Here is a 27,502-nt window from a genome sequence, read left to right on the forward strand (position 1 = left end):
CATTTATACAAGTTTTGAATGTCGGTCTGTCAGACACCGTCATTCCACAGGGGACAGTGCTCGCTCATGCGACAGTGGCGCCCCTGGGGACCGGGGTTGTCGGACACGTAGCGAACAGTCAGCAGCCTCTCCCTCATAACGTTGACGAGGGATGGATTGACGCTCTCTGCGCGGATGCCGGCGATTTATCCGGGTCACAGCAGAGTAAATTGCGGGCTCTTTTGCGGGAATTTTCGGATGTGTTCAGCAAATCACAATTTGATATTGGCTGCACCAAGCTGCTGCGTCACCACATTGACACTGGTGACGCTGCCCCTATCCGCCAAAACCCGTTTCGGCTCAGCCCTGCGGAGAAACAGCATGTTAAATGGGCAGTTGACGACATGCTGGCGGCTGATATCATTTCTCCTTCCAACAGCCCCTGGAGTGCCCCGATAGTGCTGGTCAAAAAGCACGATGGCAGTCTTCGATTCTGTGTAGATTTTCGGCGCCTAAATAAAATTTCTGTGGCTGACGCATATCCTCTTCCACGTATGGATGAGTCATTGGATGCTCTGGCAGGGGCGCGTTATTTTTCCACTTTGGACCTTCTGTCAGGGTTTTGGCAACTCCCCCTCGACGAAGCATCAAAGCCAAAGACTGCTTTTCGGACACCACAGGGCCTTTTCGAGTTTAATAGATTGCCCATGGGGCTCCACTCGGCTCCAGCGACGTTTCAGAGGCTCATGGAGCTGGTCCTCGCTGGGCTCCAGTGGGACTCATGCCTTATCTATCTTGATGACGTTATCGTCTTTGGCCGCACGTTCAACGAACACATTGAACGGTTGCGCGCTGTTTTCGAAAAGATGCGAGCTGCGGACCTTAAATTCAAACCGCAGAAGTGCCACCTTCTGCGTGAGTCTGTGCGCTATCTAGGCCACATAGTCAGCCGCTCGGGTATTTCCACAGACCCTGAAAAGACTAAATGTGTCAGCCAATGGCCTAGCCCCACCTCTGCTGGGGATGTTCGCAGTTTTATCGGGTTCGCGTCGTACTACCGACGTTTTGTGGCTGGTTTCGCTACAATCGCCAAGCCACTACAAGCTCTTACAGCGAAAGGGCTGAAATTTCATTGGGGAGACGCGGAACAGGCCGCATTTGACTCCTTACGGAATGCTCTTGTAGCAGCACCGCCCCTGGCTTACCCCGATTTCGCAAAGCCATTTATTCTGGACACCGATGCCAGTAACACCGGGATCGGCGGGGTGCTGTCCCAAATCGTTGATGGCGTTGAGAGGGTGGTTGCCTATGGAAGCAGGGTTTTGTCCCCTGCAGAGCAACGTTATTGCGTAACCCGACGCGAGCTGCTGGCCATTGTTTACTTTATACAACAATACAGGCCATACCTGTACGGTCAACGGTTTACCGTGCGCTCCGATCACTCTGCGTTACAATACGCTTTGCGCATTGACCAACCGTCTGGCCAGCTCTCCCGATGGCTTGAAGTCCTCCAGGACTACAATTTTATGGTGATTTACCGTAAGGGTACACAGCACAGTAATGCGGACGCGCTATCTCGCCTCCCATCAGAACAATGCGCCTGTTTCACGGGTTCTGGCCGGTGCAAACCGCAAATAGTACGCCCGGTTGCACCTCCTGAAACGGTTTCTGCTGCCCTTCCTTCCGATCCTGCGCCGGGTGTGGACCACCAAAATCCGCCAGCAAGTGACGACTTGCTGGGGATAACGTTGGATGAATGGGGTCGGCACCAAATGAACGACGCGTCATTGTTGCCTTTGCGTCGTCGCGCATGTGATTCGTCCTCACATTCAAGTAAATCGAACTCTTTTGCCATACGCCGCGGTCTGCTCATGCACTGGGATGCTGATTCTTGCCAGTACAAAATTGTAGTGCCATCGGCTTTGCGGTGTTCGGCTGTGTGCGCAGCACACGAGCGATTGTCGCACCTGGGTGTGCACAAAACCATTGGCTTGCTAAAACTACAATTTTACTGGCCGGGCATGCTCCGCGACGTAACTGATATTTTAACGGGCTGCACCCAATGTGCGCAACGTAAACCTCCAGCGAAGCCGGCATGCCCACCGCTGCAGCCCATCACGGTATCCCGTGTGAACGAGCTGGTTGCTCTCGACATTTTGGGGCCTTTCCCTACGACGCCTCGTGGTAACAAGTACCTTCTGGTTGGGGTGGAGTATTTTACACGGTGGCCTATGGCCTGGGCCCTCCCCAACCAGTCGGCAGCAGCCGTGGTGGACGCCTTTGTTCAAGGCTATGTGCTGGACAAGGGCGCTCCAGAACGGTTGCTGACCGACCAGGGAAGAAATTTTTCAAGTACCCTGCTGAGTGAGGTATGCCGCCTGTTGGGCACTAAGAAGGTGCGCACTTCGCCCTATCACCCCCAAACAGATGGCATGGTGGAGCGGTTGCATAGAACCCTCACCTCTATGCTATGCCATCAGGTTGACGAATCCCACGTAGACTGGGACCTGCAGATCCCAGGGGTCCTCGCTGCTTACCGCATGGCGCCACATGCAGCGACAGGGTTCTCCCCATTTTTCCTAATGTATGGCAGGGAGGCCATTCCCCCCGCTGATGTGCGGCTTGGGATAGAGCAGCTCCCACAGTCATCGAAGCTCACTGACCATTTGCGGTTCAACCTGCAAAAGCTGTCTGAGGCTCGTGATGCGGCGATTGAAAATTCTGCTTCCCGCCAGCGGGCAAATTCGAGGTTGCAGGCCCCTCGCACGTCCGTGCATCAGTGGGCTCCAGGTGATATGGCGTGGCTTCATTGCCCCCAGGTGCCGGTGTCCACATCGGCTAAACTCCTAAAACCATGGCGAGGTCCGGTTGAGGTGGTCCAGGTAATGCGCCCACAGTGTGTTAAGATACGTTGGGGACGACGGCGCTGGTTCGTGCACCCCTCTCGTCTGAAGCCATTTGTTACGCCGCGCGGCTCTGCGTCACACTCAAAACACGAGGGCCGAGCGTGTGATATGCCCGACGAGCTGGATGTCGCCCCGTTGGTACCTAATCCACAGCGCAGACGTCTCATTCCTCCCGCAGATGATGCGGGACTGAGGGAGCCGTGCGAGCCACGAGTCTCTGCACGAAGGCCCCGTGAGCCGCCCAACATGTTTGCCAGGATGCCTGACCCGTCTACAACAAGAGTCTCTGCAAAGAGACCTTCTGACCCACCCAACATGTTTACCAGGATGCCTGACCCGCCCAACATGTTTGCCAGGCTGCCCGACCCGTCTGCTCCAAGGGTCCACGCAGAGAGGCCTCCTGTCCCTGCTGACATTTTTGCCAGGATGCCTGGTCAGCCTGCAGCCCGGAAAGGGGCACCCATCCCCTACGACGGGCCCGCGAAATACACACGGGCTAGATCGCGTCGCTTTTCTTGATTGCCCATCGTTTTTTTTGCGGCAGCTGAATGCTGCATGCGTTGTGCGTCGCGAATGTCGTTATTTGTGATTGGTTCTGACCATGTACATATGTTGCGTTGTTGATGGGGGGGGGTATTTATAGTGGGTGTTCCTGTTCTTGTTGGATGTTCCTGTTCTTGTTGGTTGTGGCACACACACACTTTGATTCATTGGTGGGGATTTTCTGCTTGTAACAGCCGGGACGGCTGAGGCTTCCGAAGGGGAGGGTGATGTAGTAGAGTTACCCACTCGATATTCACAAACTCGGAGAGCAAATCGTTAACAAGGTTTTCCCGCTCAAACTAACGGTCAGGGTCTCACAAGCTGTGAGAGCTGACCGTAAACAAGGTTTTCCCGCGCGACCAAACGGTCAGGGTCAGATAGGGTGAATTGGGATCGAAAAGCATATTGGGAACGACCAATCACAGGGTTCCACAAGGTGGCCGGGGATTGGACAACCCGGCCACGAGCAAGTATAAAGCCAGAGCGCTCAGAGCTCTCGGGGAGTTGAACCACACGAAGACCCAAGACAGCGGAAGAAGCTTAGGACCCTGGACCAAGCCCTCCAGCCCTTATCAGGGCTAGGGTTCAGTGTAACCAGTGGTCGGGAGACATCTCCCTAGGTCCAGTCAGAGGACACTGAAAGAGCGGGATATTGAGTAGCCTGTAGGGTACGGGGGCTTGTACGTTCTGAGTGTAACGGGTGAGGGGACCGTATATCCCTCAGTGCATAGGGACCGTGTTAATAAAAGTGTGTGCTACAAAAGACGTTGAAGAGTCCGTCTGTACACGCGTGAGCAGATACATTGTAATGAGCGACTTCCGAGAAACAACGTGTAGAGGGCTTCTTATTTATTTCTCACACTTCAGGCACAATCACTGGGCGACATATATATACACGGCTACGCAAAGCCGACCCATCTACACAGCCCCATCGTCAGCGTACGATTATATAGCTGGCTGACTCCCCGGGCCGGCGAGCCCATGGGAGGCTTCAAAACGGACAGAAAAACAAAGGGATGGAGAAGAGCAACCTCCAGAGGGAGGCGAAATACATTTGGTGGGAACTACATCGATAGCCGCCATCGGTGCAGAATTGGCACGAAACACGCCAGGCCCAGCGGTATTGGTTGCTCCGAGCCTTAGCATATGGCAGCCGAGTATTGTCATCGGCCGAACGCTACTGCATAACAAGGATATAACTCCTGGCAGTTGTGCATTTTATGCAACAATTTCGCCCATACCTATACAGATGAAAATTTGAGGTGCGGACTGACAATGCAGCACTGCAATACTCGTTACATATGGAACAACCCTCTGGCCAGATGGATTGAAAGGCTGCAAGAATTATCCTATGTGTTAGTCCATAGAAAGGGGTTTTGCCACACCAATGCGAATGCATTATCTCGTATGCCAGAAGCAGGTACTTGTGCACGTGCTACGGGGTTACCCAGGTGTAAACCACTCTCATCCGACAGTGTCTCACAGCACCTGTGCACATACGGGAAAACAAGCCAGAAACTCCCTTGGCCGATCGAGATTTGGGACTGAGCTAAGAGGAGTGGCGGCAATTGCAATGGGAGGATGAGATGCTTGAACCCATTCGTGCCATTGCTAAGGGCTGTTGGTACATTGGGTGATTGACACACAGTTCTACTGTGTCATTGTGCCGACCTCCATTCGTAAAATGTCAGTTGAGGTGTATGGCCGTTGCCTCATGCATTTGGGGGAGCTGAAAACACTACCATTAAGACGCATTATTTTGGACGAGCATTAAGGCAGTTATCCGCGCATAGATGGCCTCATGTGTAGAATGTGCGCGGCGAAAGCTGCCAGCACACCCGATCAAAGTGCCCCTACAATCAATTGAGATTGTGTGGGTAAACTAATTGGTGGCCTTGGATATATTTGGACCCCTACCTCACACCGACAGAGGTCACAAATATCTGCTAGTATGGCCAGTGAAGTGGCCCCTGGCGGATCAAACAGTTCAGTCAATAGCAGAAGCTTTTGTGCATGGATATGTTATAAAGGGGCCCCTGAAAAACGTCTTAACAGACCAGGGTAAAAAAAATCCTCAAAACAGATACAGGAGGTGTGCAACATCCTCGGCAGTGAGAAAGTACACACTTCCCCATGTCATCCACAAACCAATGGTATGGTAAAACGCCTAAATTGCACCACCATAACCATGCTGTGTCAAGTGGTCAATGACACTCAGACGGACTGGGATTTACACATAGGTGGGGTCCTGGAAGGAAATCAGTTGTCCCTGCATGTGTTGACAGGATACGCCCCGTTCTACTTGATGCACGGTAGGTAGCCAGGCAAACCCATCGGCTGACCTCCCAGCTAAAGCTGCAAAATAGCCTATAGCGATACGACGAGTCATGCAGCAGTGGGAGACGGCGAGGGAAGCGGCGCAAACTGCAGCGGCTTGTATCGTTCCACGACTGAACGGGCTAGGCAAAAGGGAGTGACGCCCCTGCCTTTTGAAGTGGGAGATAGTCCGTGGCTACACTGCCGACATGTACCCTTAGGGACCTCGCCCAAAATGCACCATCCGTAGCAGGGCCCTGTGAAAGTTGTAGAGATCCTTCAGCCTCCATTAGTACGCGTTGTGGCCGAAACGTCGTGAGAATTGTATTTTATTATGTTTTATTTTTATTATTTTATTATTTCCCTTCTACGTGACTTTACCGAAAGAACCAAGAAGATAAATATATGTTAATTTTGATTCATGTTGTTTTTTTCTGACTTTATGTGAACGAAAATATACAAATTCGCCCATTTTCTCATTGAAAATAGGTAAATTTCAAAATATCACTGTCCTCGTCACAAAAGCAAAGTTTGTGGGGAATAATAGCCATCTTACCTATAAACGTCACTTTTTGTCTGTCTGTCCGTCTGTCTGTCTGTCCGTCTGTCCGTCTGCGTACGCTCGCTTTGGAGGGATTTGGCGCTCGGGCCGTGGGGTTTAGGAAGAAAAATTCTTGCAGGTGGGCACGCCCCCGGCCCCGCAGTGACCGTAGGCATTTCAGATTTTTGGTCCGACGCCTTTACATCGGTCCGATTATCGATTTCGTGTGATTTCTCTTTATTTATATATTTACTCTTTATTTATTTATTTACTATTACTATTGCCGACCGGCGCTGACCACGGCGGTTGCCCCTGGAAACGGGTAGCGACGCCTTCGCTGCGGGGTGGACGCCATTTTTAATTCCCGTTAAAAATATGCACACGCATTAACACGCGACGCTGAGGTAAATACATCAAAGTTTCACTTCCCCCCCCACTCCAATGTGTGCACTTACTATTTTAGGGTCGGTAGATAATAAAATTATAGCGATTATACAGTATTTTTGTAGCGCGGGGGGGGGGGTGGGGGTAGCGGCCCAGCCCCTAGGCTCAGCCGGGTGGGCCATCTAGGCGAGGCCGGAGGCTCTGCACGGTACTAGGCCTCGACACCCTACACGTGTCAGGAGAAGACTTTTTGTGCTATAAACTCGATATACCCAGCGTTGCCCGGGGGGGAAATACATTTAAAATCTTCTGAAAACTTTAAAACATTACATACCAATGAAAATACAACTGTGTAATTATTTTTAAACCCGACGCGCCAAGAATCGATTTTTTGAATCGCGCAGAGGAATCGATGGTTGTAGATTCATTTAGAATCGCCCTGTTCCCCTTTAAAATAAGTTGATTATAGAGTCGATATAAACTGCTACGAATGGGAAATATCCGGCGTTGACCGGGGCAAAAATATTATTAAAACTCCTGAAAACTTTCAAACATAACATACCAATGGAAATAAAACTCTGTAATTAAACATGTAGCCCAAGCGCGAAAAGAAACGATTCTTTGCTATCGTTGCGAAGGAATCAAGGGTTGTAGATTACTTTAAAATCGCCCTATTCCCTTTTTAACAAACTGCGTGTCGCAAACACACACATTCACACATTTTGCTTTTACATTTAACATACAAAACGTCAGCATGTACTGCTGTCATCATAGACACAAATATATACACCCTCACCACTCTCCCTCACCACTCTCCCTCACTCACCCTTTGTAATGATGGTGAGTGGTGAGGGTGAGTGGTGAGAGAGTGGTGAGGGAGAGTGGCAGAGGTGTGGACTCGAGTCATGTGACTTGGACTCGAGTCAGACTCGAGTCATGAATTTGATGACTTGCGACTCGACTTGGACTTGCATAACAATGACTTTGTCCCACCTATGAGATGTGGACTCGAGTCATGTGACTTGGACTCGAGTCAGACTCGAGTCATGAATTTGATGACTTGCGACTCGACTTGGACTTGCATAACAATGACTTTGTCCCACCTCTGGAGAGTGGTGAGGGTGAGTAGTGGTGGTGAGGGTGAGTAGTGAGGGTGAGTGAGTGGTGAGGGTGAGTGGTGAGGGTGAGTGGTGAGGGTGAGTGGTGAGGGTGAGTGGTGAGTGGTGACGGTGAGTGGTGAGGGAGAGTGGTGAGGGAGAGTGGTGTGGGAGAGGGGTGAGGGTGAGTGTGAATGGTGAGGGTGAGTGGTGAGTGGTGAGGTTGAGTGGTGACGTTAGGTGGTGAGGGTGAGTGTGGAGGGTGAGTGCTGAGGGTGTGGTGAGAGTGAGTGGTGAGGATGATTGGTGAGGGTGAGCGTGAGTGTTGAGGGAGAAGGGTGAGTGGTGAGGGTGAGTGGTGAGAGAGTGGTGAGGGAGAGTGGTGAGGGTGAGTAGTGGTGGTGAGGGTGAGTGGTGAGCGGTGAGGGTGAGTGGTTGTTGTGACGGTGAGTGGCAGTTGTGAGTGGTGATGGGTGAGTGGTGAGTGGTGAGCGTGAGTGGTGAGGGTGAGTGGTGAGGGTGAGTGGTGAGGGCGAGTGCTGAGTAGTGAGGGTGAGTGGTGAGAGAGTCGTTAGTTTTGAGGGTGAGTGGTGATGTTGAGTGGTTAGGGTTAGTGGAGAGTGGTGAGTGGTGATTGGTCAGTGGTGATTGGTCAGGATGAATGGTGAGTAGTGAGGGTGAGGTTGAGTGGTGAGGGTGAGTGGTGAGGGTGAGTGCTGGTTGTAACGGTGAGTGGTGAGTGTGAGTGGTGAGGGTGAGTGGTGAGGCTGAATGGTGAGGGTGAATGGTGAGAGTGAGTGGTGAGTGGTGAGGGAGAGTGGTGAGGGTGAGTGGTGATGGTGAGGGGTGAGGGTGAGTGGTGAGTGGTGAGTGGTGAGGGGTGAGTGGTGAGGGTGAGTGATGACGAAGAGTGGTGACGGTGAGTGGTGAGTAGAAAGGGTGAGTGGTGATGGTGAGGGTTAGTGGTGAGGGTGAGTGGTGAGTGGTCAGTGGTGAGCGGTCAGGGTTAGTGGTGAGGGTGAGTGGTGATGGTGAGGGGTGAGTGGTGAGGGTGAGTGCTGAGTGGTGACGGTGAGTGGTGAGGGAGAGTGGTGAGGGAGAGGGTTGAGGGTGAGTGTTGAGGGTGAATGGTGAGGGTGAGTGGTGAGGGTGAGTGGTGAGGTTGAGTGGTGAGGTTAAGTGGTGAGGGTGAGTGGGGAGGGTGAGTGCTGAGGGTGTGGTGAGAGTGAGTGGTGAGGGTGAGTGGTTAGGATTTGTGATGATGGTGAGTGGTGAGGGTGAGTGTTGATGTTGAGGGTAAGTGGTGAGGGTGTGTGGTCAATAGTAAGGGTGAGTGGTGAGAGTAAGTGTTGAGGGTAAGGGTGAGTGGTGAGTGGTCAGTGGTGAGGTTGAGTGGTGAGTAGGAAGGGTGAGTAGTGAGGGTGAGTGGTGGGTGGTGAGGGTGAGTGGTGAGGTTGATAGGTGAGGGTTAGTGGAGAGTGGTGAGTGGTGATTGGTCAGTGGTGATTGGTCAGGATGAATGGTGAGTAGTGAGGGTGAGGTTGAGTGGTGAGGTTGAGTGGTGAGGGTGAGTGGTGGTTGTGACGGTGAGTGGTGAGGGTGAGTGGTGAGGGTGAGTGGTGAGGCTGAATGGTGAGGGTGAATGGTGAGAGTGAGGGGTGAGTGGTGAGGGTGAGTGATGACGAAGAGTGGTGAGGTTGAGTGGTGAGTAGTAAGGGTGAGTGGTGAGGGTTAGTGGTGAGGGTGAGTGCTGAGGGTGAGGGGTGAGTGGTGAGGGGTGAGTGGTGAGGGTGAGTGATGACGAAGAGTGGTGAGGTTGAGTGGTGAGTAGTAAGGGTGAGTGGTGATGGTGAGGATTAGTGGTGAGGGTGAGTGGTCAGTGGTGAGGGGTCAGGCTTAGTGGTGAGGGTGAGTGGTGATGGTGAGGGGTGAGTGGTGAGTGGTGAGGGTGAGTGGTGAGTGGTGACGGTGAGTGGTGAGGGAGAGTGGTGAGGGAGAGTGGTGAGGGAGAGGGGTGAGGGTGAGTGTTGAGGGTGAATGGTGAGGGTGAGTGGTGAGGTTAACTGGTGAGGTTAAGTGGTGAGGGTTAGTGAGGAGGGTGAGTGCTGAGGGTGTGGTCAGGGTGAGTGGTGAGAGTGAGTGGTGAGAGTGAGTGGTTAGGATTTGTGATGATGGTGAGTGGTGAGGGTGAGTGTTGATGTTGAGGGTCAGTGGTGAGGGTGTGTGGTGAATAGTAAGGGTGAGTGGTGAGAGTGAGTGGTGAGGGTAAGGGTGAATGGTGAGTGGTCAGTGGCGAGGTTGAGTGGTGAGTAGGAAGGGTGAGTGGTGAGGGTGAGTGGTGGGTGGTGAGGGTGAGTGGTGAGGTTGAGTGGTGAGGGTTAGTGGAGAGTGGTGAGTGGTGATTGGTAGTGGTGATTGGTCAGGATGAATGGTGAGTAGTGAGGGTGAGGTTGAGTGGTGAGGGTGAGTGGTGAGGGTGAGTGCTGGTTGTAACGGTGAGTGGTGAGTGTGAGTGGTGAGGGTGAGTGGTGAGGCTGAATGGTGAGGGTGAATGGTGAGAGTGAGTGGTGAGTGGTGAGGGAGAGTGGTGAGGGTGAGTGGTGATGGTGAGGGGTGAGTGGTGAGGGTGAGTGGTGAGGGTGAGTGGTGAGTGGTGAGGGGTGAGTGGTGAGGGTGAGTGATGACGAAGAGTGGTGACGTTGAATGGTGAGTAGTAAGGGTGAGTGGTGATGGTGAGGGTTAGTGGTGAGGGTGAGTGGTCAGTGGTGAGCGGTCAGGGTTAGTGGTGAGGGTGAGTGGTGATGGTGAGGGGTGAGTGGTGAGGGTGAGTGCTGAGTGGTGACGGTGAGTGGTGAGGGAGAGTGGTAAGGGAGAGGGTTGAGGGTGAGTGTTGAGGGTGAATGGTGAGGGTGAGTGGTGAGTGGTGAGGTTGAGTGGTGAGGTTAAGTGGTGAGGGTGAGTGGGGAGGGTGAGTGCTGAGGGTGTGGTGAGAGTGGTGAGGGTGAGTGGTTAGGATTTGTGATGATGGTGAGTGGTGAGGGTGAGTGTTGATGTTGAGGGTAAGTGGTGAGGGTGTGTGGTCAATAGTAAGGGTGAGTGGTGAGAGTAAGTGTTGAGGGTAAGGGTGAGTGGTGAGTGGTCAGTGGTGAGGTTGAGTGGTGAGTAGGAAGGGTGAGTAGTGAGGGTGAGTGGTGGGTGGTGAGGGTGAGTGGTGAGGTTGAGTGATGAGGGTTAGTGGAGAGTGGTGAGTGGTGATTGGTCAGTGGTGATTGGTGAGGATGAATGGTGAGGGTGAGGTTGAGTGGTGAGGTTGAGTGGTGAGGGTGAGTGGTGGTTGTGACGGCGAGTGGTGAGGGTGAGTGGTGAGCGTGAGTGGTGAGGCTGAATGGTGAGGGTGAATGGTGAGAGTGAGGGGTGAGTGGTGAGGGTGAGTGATGACGAAGAAAGGTGAGGTTGAGTGGTGAGTAGTAAGGGTGAGTGGTGAGGGTTAGTGGTGAGGGTGAGTGCTGAGGGGTGAGTGCTGAGGGGTGAGTGGTGAGGGGTGAGTGGTGAGGGTGAGTGATGACGAAGAGTGGTGAGGTTGAGTGGTGAGTAGTAAGGGTGAGTGGTGATGGTGAGGGTTAGTGGTGAGGGTGAGTGGTCAGTGGTGAGGGGTCAGGCTTAGTGGTGAGGGTGAGTGGTGATGGTGAGGGGTGAGTGGTGAGTGGTGAGGGTGAGTGGTGAGTGGTGACGGTGAGTGGTGAGGGAGAGTGGTGAGGGAGAGGGGTGAGGGTGAGTGTTGAGGGTGAATGGTGAGGGTGAGTGGTGAGGGTGAGTGGTGAGGTTGACTGGTGAGGTTAAGTGGTGAGGGTTAGTGAGGAGGGTGAGTGCTGAGGGTGTGGTGAGGGTGAGTGGTGAGAGTGAGTGGTGAGAGTGAGTGGTTAGGATTTGTGATGATGGTGAGTGGTGAGGGTGAGTGTTGATGTTGAGGGTCAGTGGTGAGGGTGTGTGGTGAATAGTAAGGGTGAGTGGTGAGAGTGAGTGGTGAGTGGTCAGTGGCGAGGTTGAGTGGTGAGTAGGAAGGGTGAGTGGTGAGGGTGAGTGGTGAGGGTGAGTGGTGGGTGGTGAGGGTGAGTGGTGAGGTTGAGTGGTGAGGGTTAGTGGAGAGTGGTGAGTGGTGATTGGTAGTGGTGATTGGTCAGGATGAATGGTGAGTAGTGAGGGTGAGGTTGAGTGGTGAGGGTGAGTGGTGAGGGTGATTGCTGGTTGTAACGGTGAGTGGTGAGTGTGAGTGGTGAGGGTGAGTGGTGAGGCTGAATGGTGAGGGTGAATGGTGAGAGTGAGTGGTGAGTGGTGAGGGAGAGTGGTGAGGGTGAGTGGTGATGGTGAGGGGTGAGTGGTGAGGGTGAGTGGTGAGGGGTGAGTGGTGAGGGGTGAGGGTGAGTGATGACGAAGAGTGGTGACGTTGAGTGGTGAGTAGTAAGGGTGAGTGGTGATGGTGAGGGTTAGTGGTGAGGGTGAGTGGTGAGTGGTCAGTGGTGAGCGGTCAGGGTTAGTGGTGAGGGTGAGTGGTGATGGTGAGGGGTGAGTGGTGAGGGTGAGCGCTGAGTGGTGACGGTGAGTGGTGAGGGAGAGTGGTGAGGGAGAGGGTTGAGGGTGAGTGTTGAGGGTGAATGGTGAGGGTGAGTGGTGAGGGTGAGTGGTGAGGTTGAGTGGTGAGGTTAAGTGGTGAGGGTGAGTGGGGAGGGTGAGTGCTGAGGGTGTGGTGAGAGTGAGTGGTGAGGGTGAGTGGTTAGGATTTGTGATGATGGTGAGTGGTGAGGGTGAGTGTTGATGTTGAGGGTAAGTGGTGAGGGTGTGTGGTCAATAGAAAGGGTGAGTGGTGAGAGTAAGTGTTGAGGGTAAGGGTGAGTGGTGAGTCGTCAGTGGTGAGGTTGAGTGGTGAGTAGGAAGGGTGAGTAGTGAGGGTGAGTGGTGGGTGGTGAGGGTGAGTGGTGAGGTTGAGTGGTGAGGGTTAGTGGAGAGTGGTGAGTGGCGATTGGTCAGTGGTGATTGGTCAGGATGAATGGTGAGTAGTGAGGGTGAGGTTGAGTGGTGAGGTTGAGTGGTGAGGGTGAGTGGTGGTTGTGATGGTGAGTGGTGAGGGTGAGTGGTGAGGGTGAGTGGTGAGGCTGAATGGTGAGGGTGAATGGTGAGAGTGAGGGGTGAGTGGTGAGGGTGAGTGATGACGAAGAGTGGTGAGGTTGAGTGGTGAGTAGTAAGGGTGAGTGGTGAGGGTTAGTGGTGAGGGTGAGTGGTGAGTGGTCAGTGGTGAGGGGTCAGGGTTAGTGGTGAGGGTGAGTGGTGATGGTGAGGGGTGAGTGGTGAGTGGTGAGTGGTGACGGTGAGTGGTGAGGGAGAGTGGTGAGGGAGAGGGGTGAGTGTTGAGGGTGAATGGTGAGGGTGAGTGGTGAGGTTGAGTGGTGAGGTTAAGTGGTGAGGGTGAGTGGGGAGGGTGAGTGCTGAGGGTGTGGTGAGAGTGAGTGGTGAGGGTGAGTGGTGAGGTTGAGTGGTGAGGTTAAGTGGTGAGGGTGAGTGGGGAGGGTGAGTGCTGAGGGTGTGGTGAGAGTGAGTGGTGAGGGTGAGTGGGGAGGGTGAGTGCTGAGGGTGTGGTGAGAGTGAGTGGTGAGGCTGAATGGTGAGGGTGAATGGTGAGAGTGAGTGGTGAGTGGTGAGGGAGAGTGGTGAGGGTGAGTGGTGATGGTGAGGGGTGAGTGGTGAGGGTGAGTGTGAGGGGTGAGTGGTGAGTGGTGAGGGGTGAGTGGTGAGGGTGAGTGATGACGAAGAGTGGTGAGGTTGAGTGGTGAGTAGTAAGGGTGAGTGGTGATGGTGAGGGTTAGTGGTGAGTGGTGAGTGGTCAGTGGTGAGGGGTCAGGGTTAGTGCTGAGGGTGAGTGGTGATGGTGAGGGGTGAGTGGTGAGGGTGAGTGGTGACGGTGAGTGGTGAGGGAGAGTGGTGAGGGAGAGGGGTGAGGGTGAGTGTTGAGGGTGAATGGTGAGGGTGAGTGGTGAGGGTGAGTGGTGAGGGTGAGTGGTGAGGTTGAGTGGTGAGGTTAAGTGGTGAGGGTGAGTGGGGAGGGTGAGTGGGGAGGGTGAGTGCTGAGGGTGTGGTGAGAGTGAGTGGTGAGGGTGAGTGGTGAGGGTGAGTGGTTAGGATTTGTGATGGTGAGTGGTGAGGGTGAGGGGTGAGTGGTGAGTGGTGAGGGTGAGTGGTGAGTGGTGACGGTGAGTGGTGAGGGAGAGTGGTGAGGGAGAGGGGTGAGGGTGAGTGTTGAGGGTGAATGGTGAGGGTGAGGTTGAGTGGTGAGGTTAAGTGGTGAGGGTGAGTGGGGAGGGTGAGTGCTGAGGGTGTGGTGAGAGTGAGTGGTGAGGGTGAGTGGTGATGTTGAGTGGTGAGGTTAAGTGGTGAGGGTGAGTGGGGAGGGTGAGTGCTGAGGGTGTGGTGAGAGTGAGTGGTGAGGGTGAGTGGGGAGGGTGAGTGCTGAGGGTGTGGTGAGAGTGAGTGGTGAGCCTGAATGGTGAGGGTGAATGGTGAGAGTGAGGGTGAATGGTGAGAGTGAGTGGTGAGTGGTGAGGGAGAGTGGTGAGGGTGAGTGGTGATGGTGAGGGGTGAGTGGTGAGGGTGAGTGGTGAGGGTGAGGGGTGAGTGGTGAGGGGTGAGTGGTGAGGGTGAGTGATGACGAAGAGTGGTGAGGTTGAGTGGTGAGTAGTAAGGGTGAGTGGTGATGGTGAGGGTTAGTGGTGAGTGGTGAGTGGTCAGTGGTGAGGGGTCAGGGTTAGTGCTGAGGGTGAGTGGTGATGGTGAGGGGTGAGTGGTGAGTGGTGACGGTGAGTGGTGAGGGAGAGTGGTGAGGGAGAGGGGTGAGGGTGAGTGTTGAGGGTGAATGGTGAGGGTGAGTGGTGAGGGTGAGTGGTGAGGTTGAGTGGTGAGGTTAAGTGGTGAGGGTGAGTGGGGAGGGTGAGTGCTGAGGGTGTGGTGAGAGTGAGTGGTGAGGGTGAGTGGTGAGGGTGAGTGGTTAGGATTTGTGATGGTGAGTGGTGAGGGCGAGTGTTGATGTTGAGGGTGAGTGGTGAGGGTGTGTGGTGAATAGTAAGGGTGAGTGGTGAGAGTGAGTGGTGAGGGTAAGCGTGAGTGGTGAGTGGTCAGTGGTGAGGTTGAGTGGTGAGTAGGAAGGGTGAGTGGTGAGGGTGAGTGGTGGGTGGTGAGGGTGAGTGGGGAGGGTGAGTGCTGAGGGTGTGGTGAGAGTGAGTGGTGAGGCTGAATGGTGAGGGTGAATGGTGAGAGTGAGTGGTGAGTGGTGAGGGAGAGTGGTGAGGGTGAGTGGTGATGGTGAGGGGTGAGTGGTGAGGGTGAGTGGTGAGGGGTGAGTGGTGAGGGGTGAGGGTGAGTGATGACGAAGAGTGGTGACGTTGAGTGGTGAGTAGTAAGGGTGAGTGGTGATGGTGAGGGTTAGTGGTGAGGGTGAGTGGTGAGTGGTCAGTGGTGAGCGGTCAGGGTTAGTGGTGAGGGTGAGTGGTGATGGTGAGGGGTGAGTGGTGAGGGTGAGCGCTGAGTGGTGACGGTGAGTGGTGAGGGAGAGTGGTGAGGGAGAGGGTTGAGGGTGAGTGTTGAGGGTGAATGGTGAGGGTGAGTGGTGAGGGTGAGTGGTGAGGTTGAGTGGTGAGGTTAAGTGGTGAGGGTGAGTGGGGAGGGTGAGTGCTGAGGGTGTGGTGAGAGTGAGTGGTGAGGGTGAGTGGTTAGGATTTGTGATGATGGTGAGTGGTGAGGGTGAGTGTTGATGTTGAGGGTAAGTGGTGAGGGTGTGTGGTCAATAGAAAGGGTGAGTGGTGAGAGTAAGTGTTGAAGGTAAGGGTGAGTGGTGAGTGGTCAGTGGTGAGGTTGAGTGGTGAGTAGGAAGGGTGAGTAGTGAGGGTGAGTGGTGGGTGGTGAGGGTGAGTGGTGAGGTTGAGTGGTGAGGGTTAGTGGAGAGTGGTGAGTGGCGATTGGTCAGTGGTGATTGGTCAGGATGAATGGTGAGTAGTGAGGGTGAGGTTGAGTGGTGAGGTTGAGTGGTGAGGGTGAGTGGTGGTTGTGATGGTGAGTGGTGAGGGTGAGTGGTGAGGGTGAGTGGTGAGGCTGAATGGTGAGGGTGAATGGTGAGAGTGAGGGGTGAGTGGTGAGGGTGAGTGATGACGAAGAGTGGTGAGGTTGAGTGGTGAGTAGTAAGGGTGAGTGGTGAGGGTTAGTGGTGAGGGTGAGTGGTGAGTGGTCAGTGGTGAGGGGTCAGGGTTAGTGGTGAGGGTGAGTGGTGATGGTGAGGGGTGAGTGGTGAGTGGTGAGTGGTGACGGTGAGTGGTGAGGGAGAGTGGTGAGGGAGAGGGGTGAGGGTGAGTGTTGAGGGTGAATGGTGAGGGTGAGTGGTGAGGTTGAGTGGTGAGGTTAAGTGGTGAGGGTGAGTGGGGAGGGTGAGTGCTGAGGGTGTGGTGAGAGTGAGTGGTGAGGGTGAGTGGTGAGGTTGAGTGGTGAGGTTAAGTGGTGAGGGTGAGTGGGGAGTGTGAGTGCTGAGGGTGTGGTGAGAGTGAGTGGTGAGGGTGAGTGGGGAGGGTGAGTGCTGAGGGTGTGGTGAGAGTGAGTGGTGAGGCTGAATGGTGAGGGTGAATGGTGAGAGTGAGTGGTGAGTGGTGAGTGAGAGTGGTGAGGGTGAGTGGTGATGGTGAGGGGTGAGTGGTGAGGGTGAGTGTGAGGGGTGAGTGGTGAGTGGTGAGGGGTGAGTGGTGAGGGTGAGTGATGACGAAGAGTGGTGAGGTTGAGTGGTGAGTAGTAAGGGTGAGTGGTGATGGTGAGGGTTAGTGGTGAGTGGTGAGTGGTCAGTGGTGAGGGGTCAGGGTTAGTGCTGAGGGTGAGTGGTGATGGTGAGGGGTGAGTGGTGAGGGTGAGTGGTGACGGTGAGTGGTGAGGGAGAGTGGTGAGGGAGAGGGGTGAGGGTGAGTGTTGAGGGTGAATGGTGAGGGTGAGTGGTGAGTGGTGAGGGTGAGTGGTGAGGTTGAGTGGTGAGGTTAAGTGGTGAGGGTGAGTGGGGAGGGTGAGTGGGGAGGGTGAGTGCTGAGGGTGTGGTGAGAGTGAGTGGTGAGGGTGAGTGGTGAGGGTGAGTGGTTAGGATTTGTGATGGTGAGTGGTGAGGGTGAGGGGTGAGTGGTGAGTGGTGAGGGTGAGTGGTGAGTGGTGACGGTGAGTGGTGAGGGAGAGTGGTGAGGGAGAGGGGTGAGGGTGAGTGTTGAGGGTGAATGGTGAGGGTGAGGTTGAGTGGTGAGGTTAAGTGGTGAGGGTGAGTGGGGAGGGTGAGTGCTGAGGGTGTGGTGAGAGTGAGTGGTGAGGGTGAGTGGTGATGTTGAGTGGTGAGGTTAAGTGGTGAGGGTGAGTGGGGAGGGTGAGTGCTGAGGGTGTGGTGAGAGTGAGTGGTGAGGGTGAGTGGGGAGGGTGAGCGCTGAGGGTGTGGTGAGAGTGAGTGGTGAGGCTGAATGGTGAGGGTGAATGGTGAGAGTGAGGGTGAATGGTGAGAGTGAGTGGTGAGTGGTGAGGGAGAGTGGTGAGGGTGAGTGGTGATGGTGAGGGGTGAGTGGTGAGGGTGAGTGGTGAGGGTGAGGGGTGAGTGGTGAGGGGTGAGTGGTGAGGGTGAGTGATGACGAAGAGTGGTGAGGTTGAGTGGTGAGTAGTAAGGGTGAGTGGTGATGGTGAGGGTTAGTGGTGAGTGGTGAGTGGTCAGTGGTGAGGGGTCAGGGTTAGTGCTGAGGGTGAGTGGTGATGGTGAGGGGTGAGTGGTGAGTGGTGACGGTGAGTGGTGAGGGAGAGTGGTGAGGGAGAGGGGTGAGGGTGAGTGTTGAGGGTGAATGGTGAGGGTGAGTGGTGAGGGTGAGTGGTGAGGTTGAGTGGTGAGGTTAAGTGGTGAGGGTGAGTGGGGAGGGTGAGTGCTGAGGGTGTGGTGAGAGTGAGTGGTGAGGGTGAGTGGTGAGGGTGAGTGGTTAGGATTTGTGATGGTGAGTGGTGAGGGCGAGTGTTGATGTTGAGGGTGAGTGGTGAGGGTGTGTGGTGAATAGTAAGGGTGAGTGGTGAGAGTGAGTGGTGAGGGTAAGCGTGAGTGGTGAGTGGTCAGTGGTGAGGTTGAGTGGTGAGTAGGAAGGGTGAGTGGTGAGGGTGAGTGGTGGGTGGTGAGGGTGAGTGGTGAGGTTGAGTGGTGAGTAGGAAGGGTGAGTGGTGAGGGTGAGTGGTGGGTGGTGAGGGTGAGTGGTGAGGTTGAGTGGTGAGTAGGAAGGGTGAGTGGTGAGTAGGAAGGGTGAGTGGGGAGGGTGAGTGGTCAGTGGTGAGGGGTCAGGGTTAGTGGTGAGGGTGAGTGGTGAGGGTGAGTGGTGAGGGTTAGTGGTGAGCGGTGATTGGTGGTGAGGGTGAGTGGTGAGGGTGAGTGGTGATGGTGAGTAGTGAGGGTGAGTAGTGAGGGTGAGTGGTGAGGGTGAGTGGTGATGGTGAGGGGTGAGTGGTGACGAAGAGTGGTGACGTTGAGTGCTGAGTAGTAAGGCTGAGTCGTGAGGGTGAGGGTTAGTGGTGAGGGTGAGTGGTGAGGGTTAGTGGTGAGGGTGAGTGATTAGGGTTTATGGTGATGGTGATGGTGAGTGGTGAGGGTGAGTGGTGAGGGTGAGTGGTGAGGGTGAGTGGTGAATGGTGAGGGTAAGTGGTTAGGGGTGAGTGGTGGGGATGAGTGGTGAGGGTGAGTGGTGAGGGGCAGTGGTGAAGGTGAGTGGTGAAGGTGAGTAGTAAGTAGTAAGGATGAGTGGTGAGTGGTGAGGGTGAGTAGTGAGGGTGAGTGGTGAGGGTGATTAGTGTGTAGTGAGGGTGAGTGGAGAGGGAGAGAGTGAGTGGTGAGCGTGAGTGGTGAGGGTGAGTGGTGATGGTGAGGGTGAGTGGTAAGCGTGAGTGGTGAGGCAGAGGGTGAGTGGTGAGGGTGAGTGGTGAGGCTGAATGGTCAGGGTGAATGGTGAGAGTGAGTGGTAAGTGGTGAGGCTGAATGGTCAGGGTGAATGGTGAGAGTGAGTGGTGAGGGTTAGTGGTGAGGGTGTTTGGTGATTGGTGAGGGAGATTGGTGAGTTGTGAGGGTGAATGGTGAGGGTGAGTAGTGAGTGGGAGTGGTGAGTGGTGAGGATGAGTGGTGAGGGTGAGTTGTGAGTGGTGAAAGGTATTGTCAAAGCCCACCGGGCTTTGACAACACCTTAGTATCTGTGTATATATGTAAGGTTATTAAGAAATATATTTTTCACCCGGGCAACGCCGGGTACTTCTGCTAGTTTTCTATACTTTTTAGACACAAGCAATTATGAAATAACACTTACTACGCAGGAACAAACATTGTGTTACATAGTGATATCAAAAGTTTGAGTGCGGTGGCTAGCAGTGTTGCCGGGTCGGCTCCCACATTGCGTTTGCGGACTTCCCGATGACTTTTTTCTTGCTGGCTTTGCTTTTTATCTTCTCCAGGTGTTGTTTTGAAGGGAAGCGAGTGGTCTAATGTCACCCCATGGGAGATGGGATACCAGTAGAGAGCGGTTCCAGAGGTCAAAAAAAAGCCCCGAACATATCCTACAGACCCTGAACGCTCCACCAAAACCCAGGTATTGTTTCCACCCCCGCTACTGGGATTAACTCCATCTGCATGCTCTCACTCTCAATAACCCACAGTGCAGCTGCTAAGCCTCTTTCAAAGTGAAACCTGCAAAAAAAGACACCACATCACCCCAGTCTATCTGCCTCCCAATAAAACTATTAATTGCCTTATCGAGAGTGCACACCAGCTTGGCACAGTTGTAACACTTGTGCCTCACAGCAATAAAGGCCTGGGTTCTATTTCCAACTCGGGCTCTTTTCATCGTGGAGTTTGTATGTTCTCCCCCTGTTCAGTTTACTTCGTTGAATTCCTTCGGGTTCTCCGGTTTTCTTCCCATAGCGGAGAAAAAAAACCATACAATGTCACTGGCATTGGTCAAACATCCCAACGCTGAAACATTACCTGCAAATTACTCAATTGGAATGACATATTACAGCAGCAACAATGCCCCTTATTGCAGAAACATGGCAAGACTCTCCTGAAGGAGTCTTGAGACTCAGTGAGGCTTTCCTGGGGTAAACAAGCCCAGCAGTAGTAATAATAACAGCTTTCCGTAGGCATCCATAGCCAACATTAATATACTATTGCATACAGATTTGTCAGTATCTTGTCTCATACCCTGATAAAGCCAATGCAGACTCGTGAATATGTTGTCCATCTACACTTCCACATTATGAGGATACTATATTGTATTTGAGGACACGGTTGAGAGATGTTAACTCTCGCCTGGTATGCAGGAGGTCGTGGGTCCGATCCCGACCCTTGACGCCTGCTGTATATTTGGAGTTTGCATGTTCTCCCCGTGGTGTGAATTTTTCTCCGGGTCCTCCAGTTTTTCCTTCGAAAATTTAGACCCAACATGCTTTTAGAGTATTTGGCTGATATAAATTTCCACGTGATAAGCTATTTAGTTGAGCTATCATTTGTGATAGCCAGGTCACTTCTAAAAAAGACCACTAAAGCTCAGTGGGGCTTACCTGGTAAAATGCAATAATAATTCGTTTTAATAGTTTGTAAATACTCCAACACCTATATCCCGCCCAAAGCTAAACCACGGATACCTCGTTTCCACAGACCACAGAACTCGAGTGTATACCAGGCCTCCTAAAACTGTAGATTCGCTATAAATAGCGCCACATATCTACAAACTAAGCCTGGCGGTGTCTACAAACTAGTGAGTGCGCGGAGTGCGCAGTTGCGTAATCCGCGGCAAGACGTACCGCATCGTTATACCGAGCATTGCAGCTGCAGCAACATGGGAGGGAAGAAAGTGGCGACGCCGTTCCAATCCTCACACACCCTTCAGTATGGGATGGAGCTCATCACGATGGAGGCCAATGGCGCGCAGTCCTGTCGTTGCTTGTTCTGTGTTCACCAAGGCCGTGATGTGGTCGAGGTGACGGGCGACTCGGGCCGCAAGCGCAAGAACCGCACCGACATCAAGTACTTCACGAAGCCGTTCCTGCCGCATCAGTACCGCCACCATCTTGAAGGGCAGCACAAGGAATCGTGGATGCTCTACCAGACGCTGTCGCCCGATGAGAAGAAGAGCTACTTCAACGGCATGGCCAAGCGCACCAACACGCTCCACAACTACATGGACCTGTCGACCGCGTCGATCGACTACGTGATCCAGAACAGCATCATTGAGACAATTATCGGGGACTTGTTCTTTCGCGATGACGACGAGGACAGCGGCGACGACAACGATGACGAGGACGCGGCCGCAGCCATCGCCAAGAAGGCCGCCAAGAAGGCCAAGGAGAAGGTCAACGCGATGAAGCTGTTCGTCAAGAAAGTGAACATCGAGACGGGGACGTATACATACACGGCAACAATCAAGAACGAGATGCGCTTCGAGCTCGCCATGGACCACGTCGGTGTCGGCATGTCGTTCCGTCAAACGGCTGCTGCCATCGATCATGCCAGGATCCGCACCAACACGCCGAAGCTGCAGGGCATGAACGACCTCATCGTCGCACAGTCAGTCCGTGTTCTGGTGGCCGTCGGGCTGCAGATGATCGCCAGGATAATCGACGATCCATCGGTGTGGGCCTTCTCCCTGGCTGGCGACGGCAGTACTCACCGCGGCCAGTCGTTCTTCGACCTGCGCACCCGCGTTTGTTACCGCGGCTTCCTCGTCAATCTGCACCTGGTCGCGATCCCTATGTTCGAGCGTCACACTGCTCAGAACATCTTCCGCATGCTCGTCAAGTTCCTCGACGCGCTGTACCCCAACTGGCGCGCCAAGCTGATCGGCTTTTCATCGGACGGCGAGAATACGATGACTGGGCGTCATGGGGGGCTGGTGACGCTCATTGTGAAGGAGGCCGAGAACGACGTCATTCGAATCTGGTGTCCGCCTCATCAGATCGATATTGTGGTCAAGAAATCCGCCGAGTGCATCTTCGATGGCAGCTGGTGAAGATCGTGTACGACTTTTCGGTGTACCTCCGCGCCCAAAACAACCTGATCATCAAGATGAAGGTCAAGTGCCCCAGGAAGGCTAACCGATGGGCCAATCTCGGGAACGTGCTCAAGTTCTACAAGCAGTACCGCCGAGCATTGATCGAGTACACTACTGAGAACAACCCCGCGAAGCTGCCCACCGCTGATTGGTGGGTTCTTACCTACGCGCTCGCACCCGCCATCGACGCCATCAACGTCACTATCGTCCAGCTCCAGAGCCAGTCGCTGCTCATCGCGCAGCAGGAGGAGCATATTCAGTCGCTTATCGGGTCGCTCACCGTTTTGTTCAGTGTTGAGATTGTTGATGGCGTCAACAATCATGATGAGGCGTACGTGTCGTATCATGATCAGTCGATGCGCATCGCGTCTGCCGCGATCATTGCCCACATTGAGGACCAGAGATCATTTGCGCAGGAGAGCTACGAGGGTCTCAATGAGGTCGACAAGACAAGGATCGTCAAGGAGATCTCGATATATGCGATGACGCTGATCGCGGGTCTCAACGACGTCAAAGCAGAGCGTAACGACGCCAATCGAGCTCTCGACCAGGATGCGGCGCCCGTGATGCCCGCTCAGCTCGTGAAGATGCGTCCTGGTGCGTTCGTGAAGGACGTGCTGGCAGTGCGTCACGTGCATGTTACGAAATTCTGGTCAGCTGTGAAGGTCGACATGGTCGAGGAGGAGCATCGCCAACTGGTCAAGCTCTACAAGGAGGACACGATCATTCACGACGCCATCAACAAGCACACCAACACGACGACATTCAACGACGCGTGGGATGTGCTGCCGAGTGGTTTCGACAACCTCCGCGCTTTCAGCGGCGGGTTGGCATCGGTGCTCGCCAACACGACGGCGGTCGAGTCGGACTTCTCGATACTCAAGTGGGAACTCGACGAGTTCCGCAGTTCTATGATGCATCTGTCCCTTGAGGGCATCTTCCAGACAAAGCAGCGTCGCCTCCTGGTGTCGTTGCTTCGTTAGCGAGCGTAAATCAATGAAACAATGGGGCTCTATAGATGATCTACATTTATTCTACAAACTAATCCTGGCGGTGTCTACAAACTAAGCTAGTCTGTATAGTTTGTAGATATGCAGTTTTAGGAGGCCTGGTGTATACTCAAGTTGCCATGCCGGCACACTGTGCGTTTCCATGGCTTTTAGTCAAGTTGAGTGAGCTGCCACTTAGGGCTGCAGTCCGACATCTATCTTTGCATTGATTTTGCTTCACGTTCTGGTATGAATTCCAGGACGTCAAATTTTCAGGCAGAAACGAGCATCTCACGGAAATATCACTTTTCTTTCACTAAACTCTCGTTGTCCTCTAACTCGAGTTCAGGCCAATTCGAGTGCACCTTTAGTCGACGAGAGTTGCCCGTCAATGGAAACAAGGTTATGAGCTATAGATCAAATGTCACCGAGTCGCTGTCAAGTGGCCATGTGATGATTTATGGATTACAAATGGATTCTTACCAAATGAGAAAGTATTACATGTAATGGACTATTTGCGTTAGAAGAGGTTGCTTTAATCAATGCTAATTGTATGTTTTATATTTCTTCAGAGTCGTAATGGGAAAAAATATATATATCAGAAACGGGACAAGCGGAAGCGACAACTGACAGTACACACAAGACAATTTATGAGACTATCTGTACAGAATCACGATATGACTTGCTATAAACACAGTCGACTCTCGATTATCCGCGCTCACGACTCAAAGTACGGATGCAGATTATTCAAAATCATGAATAATCCAAAAATATCTATTTTCCGCAGATCTCTATGCCAAAAACCACTGATATAGGTATACATTCTGTTTAAGTTAAGAAAATGTAGTCTATCACTGTGTGTGCTCGGTGATAATATCACTTGCCTGCTCCCGCGCAGAAGGCTCGGCCCACTAAGTGGATGACAGTAGAGCCACGCCAATCAAAATCAAGCAAACTCCACCACCCACTATTGTAAAAATAAGCAAAAACTGTACTGTAGAGGTGATCTCGTGGATTTCAGATTAACCGGAGCAACACATTTCTATGGTTTAAGCAAGTAACTTGCTATAAACATTTCCAAGAATAACAACATCATACTGTTTTTATATTATTAATTTGGGCTTCGGGAAGATCCACGAGTTATTAATTTGTCAAAATCTCAATTGCGCGGTTAATCCACAAATTGGATAACATGCAGGTCGATAATTCAGTCTCCTGTATAAGAAGTGGTCTTATATCAAACGGAATATTCTAACCCCAGTTTATCAATGGTGTTCTTAGAGATTACCCCAAAAGCCAATCAATCCACCTCTAGAGGGTAGGCGCGCCACTGGCCGTCAGAAGCCTTTCCAAACTTGCATGTAATTTAAAATGCTCAACATTGCCTTGATATTTGCCACCATTTCGTATAGGCGAAAGAAGCCTCACTGTTTGCATGTTGAACTTATTTCACACCGTACGTAGCCAACCGTGCTAATCGGAGGTGTAGGGGAAAGACAACTTAAGTGACCTACAATATTCGTAACAAACTAAACAAGCAGACAATACGTCCTCATTCACAAGTCTGTCCCTCCACACAAAAAAAGCTTTATTTATTTATTGCACAGAAAATGCCACACAACCTTCTGGCAGTGCAGAATTTCTGCAGCATTGCTTTAACATGAGGTTTTGATATCAATTGTTTCCTCAGCAAAGTCTGGTTTAATAAGAACAATCTGGACCTGTTTCGACATTCAGTGTCTCATCAGCAAAGTCAGGCTTACTTGAACCAATGCTGGTGGATTGGCAAATGTTTCTAGGCACTTAACATAACTAGGAATTGCCACACAGAACTCAAGATAATGCATTGGGTAGTTGAATAATTATTATACAATTCTGTCATGATGTGAGTAAAAGGTATTATGAGGCAGAAGTAAAATGTATAACAGTAATAATTAGTTTATTGCAAAGAAACAAAAGTATGTACTGTATTTCAGCAGTGCACATGACCAAATTCACCCTCACGGGCCTGAGGATCAGTTGATTCGATCAAGCCACCTCAAGCAGTACAACAATATATGGTTATTGTATTTTTACGCACTAGGTTTAAACGTCATGAGTAATTCAAATCTTGTGTTAATGCATACAATGCGCAGTACACATCTTACATGGATTGCTGGCCACGCAGTTTAATCTCTTGTTAAAATCATCAAGAAGTTAAGTCAAAGAATAATAAATTGACAAAGGGAAAGTAACGTCAACAACTTTCTGACAACATTCACTACTATTCCGCACCAAGCAAGGGGTTTCAGCAGAAGCTGCAATTAGCTTATTTATTGAAATTAAATTAGCCTGAACTGTACAATTATTTCCCTGATCTGTCGTTCTAGATGCCGGCTAAGGTTGCTACTTGTCTGTTGTGCCTTGAGGCTTTTGTGAACCAAACTAAGCGAGATACCATTTTCCCCCCAAAAAGATGCTGTAACTTGGCACAGGAGCCAAACACCACAAAGCGCAAGAAAAATGGGGGCTAAATCCGTGCCTCTCAACATTAGTGATCGCAACAATGATGAGCTTAGAGCGACCAAGACCCTGATCTCTTATAGCCTCACAAAATCTGGATACAAGCTGGGCGATTGGTGGCTATGCACGCCTTTAATCCAGCACTGTGGAGGCGAGGATTGGCGGATCGCACCAATGTTGTTCAACTCCCTTCCCGTGGGTGTCGAGGTGACATATCCTAGCTTGGAGAGTAAACGCACAACATTTACAATTGGAGTCATCCTTTTTCACAATTCTGGCAAAATCGCCTGATGAAGCTGGTTGTAATTACCAGTGAAATGTCGTATTCAATTTGTAAATGTTGTGGGTTTACTCTCCAACACGCCAGTGTGCTGAAGTAGTAACTAATTGGCACGTTTTCTTTACATGACAAACCTAATTAGCTGCATCGGATGGTGGTGGGTTACCAACACGTATATATTTACGAGATCGGACCCCAAAAAACCCATTATTATTAATAGTATTGGTCGCATAAGCCTACGTGTTAAATGGACTAATCGCCATCTGCTTCCAACTGTGCAGGGATAGAGTGTTGCCCCTTCGCACACTTGGGGTGTTTCCTGGGTGCTCCGGTTTCCTCCCACTTGTATAAAAACACTCATAAAGGAGCTGAACACATCTTAAAAATAAAATTCCAACACAGAGCCCTCATGAGAAAAGAGTCTAAAGACTCATCGTGGCTTTCCTGAATAGATAAGTTGTATCCGGAGGCATGTTACCCTGTATTACTGAACAAATGTAAACAGTTAAGTGCACCAGTGGCCGAGCGGAGTACACATATGAATGCACACGGTGTACCTTTGGCATGGAGATCGTACCACCGTGCAAAAGCAAAACAACGAAAGCAGTTTGGTCAGGGATGGGGAGAGCTCTAATCCTGTGACCAAAGGAAGACGATAAAAATAGACCATGCAGCTGTATATGTATTGAGAAACAAGTTGTGAAAAGCAGCTCAAAGCCTCCAGCACAAACTAGGTGAGTTTGCCTGCAGCCGCGCCGACAGCCCTGGGCAATGGGTTCACAATAACAGTGCCTCCAGCGACAGCAAGCAAGCAGCAACCCTGCTCCAGCCCCCCCAGTCAACCTTTGCTCATTGAGAGGTCACTCATTTTCCTCTGTAGCTCAACATGGTCCAAAAATCTATTTCCCCAGGCTCAGTACCTTTCTCCTTGTGAACGTTTTCCAGCTAAGAGTTAAATAATTAATGTTTATCATCTCTGTCCGTCTGCAACTGGGGTTCACAATAACTATCAGAGAAATTATCTCATGTACATTAAACTAAACTATTGTTATTTTGCCAGGTAGGGCCCACTGAGCTAAATAGGTTGGTGGGGGGGGTCTAGGGTTTGTGGGCCGAAGCGCCGCGCAGTTCTAGAAGCTCCCTTCCTGCTCTCTCGCTTTGGCTGTTGGGGTTCCAGGTCCTTGCCCGTGCCCCCGGGGTCCGTGGTTCTAGGCGAGTGGCGTTCTGCGTCTCTGCTTCCAAGGTCCCGTGTACCCTCTCCCTCCTGCTTGGTGGCCCCGCGTGCCGTGGGCCACGGGTGCCGCTCGAGGTGCCCGGTCTTTGTCCGCCGCGAGGTGCCCGCGCGTCAGGCCCGGTGCCCCGCGCACTGCCGCCACCGCGAGCGCGGCCCAGCGGCCTAGAGTATACGGCCTAAGGGGAGGGGGGGGTCCGAACGCGGGGAGCAAGGAGCGGGGAGCGCGGTATATGACTACTCACTCTTTTGAGTCGCGGCGCGGTCTCTCAATGAGCGCGGACAATGAGGCCCGCGAAGCTGGGCCGCGGTGGCGGTGACGTCGCCCGCGCCACTCTCTCACCCCCGAGTGACGTCATACGCTCCGCGCTGTTACCCCAGTGGCGGTACGTCAAACGCGCCGCGCTCACACAGCGTGACGTCAACCGCTTCGTGCTCTCACCCAGAGTGACGTCACCCGCTCCGTGCTCTCACCTAGCGTGAGGTCACCCGCTCCGCGCGCTCACAGCGTGACGGCAACCGCTTCGTGCTCTCATCCATCGTGACGTCATCCGCTCCGTGCACTCACCCGGCGTAACGTCATCTGCTCCGTGCACTCACCCCGCGTGACGTCATCTGCG

At 52.6% G+C, this 27,502-nt stretch overlaps 1 protein-coding gene across 5 annotated transcripts in view; it reads right to left on the minus strand.

Annotated features, from left to right (window-relative positions):
• The window catches only part of RAD54L2 (RAD54 like 2), a 122,133-nt gene extending 94,909 nt beyond the window's left edge, over positions 1–27,224 (minus strand). For all 5 annotated transcript variants that reach the window (XM_078875124.1, XM_078875122.1, XM_078875120.1 and 2 more), the window contains exon 1: positions 27,128–27,224. The gene's annotated coding sequence lies outside the window, so the exon portion shown is untranslated. The remainder of the gene's footprint in view (positions 1–27,127) is intronic.
• Between the last annotated feature and the right edge of the window lie 278 nt (positions 27,225–27,502).

The sequence above is a fragment of the Lampetra fluviatilis genome, chromosome 40, assembly GCF_964198595.1.
Source record: "Lampetra fluviatilis chromosome 40, kcLamFluv1.1, whole genome shotgun sequence".
NCBI classification, from domain to species: Eukaryota; Metazoa; Chordata; class Hyperoartia; order Petromyzontiformes; family Petromyzontidae; genus Lampetra; species Lampetra fluviatilis.